Source organism: Mesoplodon mirus (assembly GCF_964341445.2).
Source record: "Mesoplodon mirus genome assembly, chromosome: X".
NCBI lineage: Eukaryota > Metazoa > Chordata > Mammalia > Artiodactyla > Ziphiidae > Mesoplodon > Mesoplodon mirus.
Window position 1 is genome coordinate 13167852 of NC_138981.1, and position 3543 is coordinate 13171394.

A 3543-nucleotide genomic window follows, 5' to 3' on the forward strand; every position below is an offset into this window, starting at 1 on the left:
TAAAAAAACATTTTTAAAAAACTGGCCAAAGAGTCATGTTTGAATTTGACAAAATTACATAAGATAGAGGCTGTTAGTGTTTTCTTCAGGATGGGAATGAACCACTTAACATAGCCATACCACCTTAAACAAATTGCATCAAAATAACCCAACTATGAAATGAAAAAAAAAAACGTTTTGTCTTACCTTCATTTATCCCTTCTTTGATGCTCTTCCTTTCTTCATGTAGATCCGAGTTTCTGACCTGTATTATTTTCCTTCTCTCTTAAAAAACTTCTAACATTCCTTGCAAGGCAGGTACCTTGGCAACAAATTTGTCCAATTTTTGTTTGAGAAATTCTTTATTTCTCTGGGTACAGAAATCTAAGTTGGTGAGTTTTTTTCTCTCAATCCTTTAAGTATTTCACTTCACTCTCTTCTTGCTTGCATGGTTTCTGCAGAGAATTTGGACATAATTCTTATCTTTGTTTCTCTATAGGAAAGCTGTTTTTTTGGTCTAGCTTCTTTCAGGATTTTTTCTTTATTTTTGATTTTCTGTAATTTGAAGATGATATGTCAAGTTGTAGTTTTTGGGGGCTATTTATCTTGCTTGGTGTTCTCTGAGCTGCCTGGATCTATGGCTTGATGTCTGATATTGACTTGCAGAAATTCTCAGTCATTATCGTTTCAAATATTTCTTCTGTTCCTTTTTCTCCTCCTCCTGGTAGTCCCAATTACGTGTGTATTACACCTTTTTTAGTTGTCCCACAGTCCTTGTATATTATGTTGTCGCTTTTTTCAGTCTTTCTTTGCTTTTTGGTGTTTGAGGATTCTATTGATCAGAGCTGTTTTTCCTCAGCTGTGTCCAGTCTACTAACAAGCCCATCAAAGGCATTCTTCATTTGTTAAGTGTTTTTTGATCTCTAGCATTACTTTTTGGTTCTTTTTAGTATTACCATCTCTCTGCTTCCACTGCCCATCTGTTCTTACATGCGGTTTTATGCATCGGACTCCTTAGCATATTAATCGGAGTTGTTTTAAATTCCTGGGCTGATAATTCCAGCATTCCTGCTATGTCTGGTTCTGATGGCTGCTTTGTCTCTTCAAACTATGTTTTGTGCCTTCTGGTACGCCTCGTTAATTTTTTCTTGATAGTTGGACATGATGTACCGGGTAAAAGGAAATGCTATAAGTGGGCCTTTAGTAATGTGGTGAGGAGTTGGGGGAGGGGAAGCATTCTATAGTCCTGTGATTAGGTCTCAGTCTTTCAATGAGCCTATGTCTCTGGACTGTGAACTTCACAAATGCTTCTCAGTTTTTTCTCCTCCCTTAGGTGCACAGGATGGCTGGAGTTGGTTATTTCCCATCCCCAGGTCAGTTAGGCTCTGATAACACCCCAGCAGGTTAGGCTGTGGCTAACTCGTTGCCCTGAGGGCAGGCCTTGCAAAGAAAAACAAAGTACTCTGGCTAATTTCACAATGGTTCCTCTTCCCTGGCTGGAAACCGAGGGGATCCTTCTCCAGTATTCACTGTGGGAATCTGGTCAAGCTCCTGGAGAGAAATACCACCATGTAGTGTGGGGACCCCCTTATGACTTGACCCCCTGGAGTTTTTAACCCTCAGACTTGTCCACACGGAGCCTCCAGCAATTTGTCAGCTGCAGTTCCTGTTTTCCTACTCCGACACTGGTTCCCGCGAGGTTTCCGCTCCGCAGTCTCTGCTGCGGTAGCCGTGACTCCTTGTATTCGCTCGTCTCTCCAATCCTGGGGGCAGCGGTTTGCTCTGCTTTCCTCCCCTCTCTTACAGATCCAAGAAGAACTGTTGATTTTTCAGGCTGCTCAGCTTTTACTTGTTGTTGAGACGGAGTGGGGACTCCCAGCCTCCTTACACGTGGAACCAGACTCTGCAGTTTTTAATCTCAACAAATGAAAGGTGTATACACGCGGAGTTTAAAAGTCAAATAATCCTGCAAGACGGGCTCAAAAAAGTCACAGACCTAGCCCCCATCATTCCACACCTGATTCCACTCCCCAGAGGCCACAATTTTCAGGTGGTGATAAGTGACGTCGGGGAAAGAAAGGCAACAGAGGGCTTAAGGAGTGCCCTCCCGGTGGAGTGGGTTTTGCAACTTTAAATAGGACACGGAAAAGGTGCCATATGAATAAAGGAGTGAATGATTTTTGTGGATACTCAGAGGCGAAGTCGTCTGGGTAGAGGAACGACAAATGGAAAATCCTGCGGACAGCAGTGTGCACAGAGCTGTGTAGAGGAATACCCTGGGGGTCTTGTTAAAATGCGGATTTTGATTCAGTAGGTCTGGATGGGACCTGAGACACCGCATTTCTAATGAGCTCCCAGATGATACTGATGCTGCTGGTCCAGGGACCTCACTTTGAGGAGCAAGGTCCTAGAAAGAGTTAGATAATCAGTGGGGTTGGAGCAAAATGAGAGCGTGGGCAAGTAAATGGAACGGATGTCAGACAGATAATAGAGGACCAGATCTCACCATGCCTTAGAGCACACTGTGAGGACTTGCGCTGTCATTGTGAAGTAGATGGGGGCTGGGAAGTGATGTGATCTGGCATATGTTTTAAAGGCATCTCTGCAGGAGCTGTGTTAAGAACAAATTGTAGGAGGGCAAAGGTGGTTAGGAAGCCGCTGAATGAACGCAGGTGAGAGGATTTCTGATGGATTGGTTGGAGGAGTGAAAGAGTCACTTGAGCCCTTGGAAGGATGGAGTTGCCATTTCTGCCCCATCTCTCACACCCATCTTCTCTCTCCAGTTCCACTGCCACTTCTTTAGTCACGCCCCATTAATTCCCATTACTGTAATTGCCTTCAAACAGATGCTGCAAACACCTTCTTCTTGAGAAATGGCTTTGTTCAGTCCAGGCCTTTGTAAAGACCTTACGGTTGCTTAGAGTCCATAGTCTAGCGTGGAAGACCCTTCATAAACTGGCCCTTTCCCCCACTTCTGGGTCATTACTCACCTTCATGAACCCATCACTCTCGCCCAGGGCTTCACGTCCTCGCCATCGTGATGTACATACTATGGAGGATGAAAAGCTGTGGGATATTTGCAAATCCTGGCATGGTGACCCTTAAACCACCACATTGTCTCCCATTCACTTTAATCTATTTTTGTTATATATACCTGAAGAAAGCAAACCGTTGGCAAACTTCCTTTATTGTTGTATCACAGGGCTTACATCAGTGCTACGCGATGTGGAGTCCATGGACCAGCAGCATCACCTGGGAGCTTGATACTGATGCAAGTTTATGGGCCTCACCCCAGACCGCGAAATCAGAATCTGACAGTAGGGCCCAGGAATCTGTGTTGTAACGAGCTCCCCAGGTGATTCTTACACATGCTAAACTTGGAGATGTTCACACCGCAAATCGAACATCACTAGGTTCTTACATCATATTTTGAGAACAGTTGATCCAGACTAGTGGGCTCAACCCCGGCTGCACATCAGGATCACCTAGACAGCTTCCAATAAAATACCGGTGCCTGGGCCCCTAACCCTGGCAATGCTGATGGAATCGGCTGGAGTGGATCCA

General features: G+C 44.5%; 1 long non-coding RNA gene across 1 annotated transcript; it reads right to left on the minus strand.

The window, feature by feature from the left end:
- Positions 1-442: 442 nt before the first annotated feature.
- On the minus strand, positions 443-3188 carry LOC309796509. The gene is made up of 3 exons (XR_014292468.1): positions 3134-3188; positions 2970-3028; positions 443-1896 (listed from the first exon to the last, which is right to left on the minus strand). It is a non-coding gene; the product is annotated as an uncharacterized lncRNA (long non-coding RNA).
- Between the last annotated feature and the right edge of the window lie 355 nt (positions 3189-3543).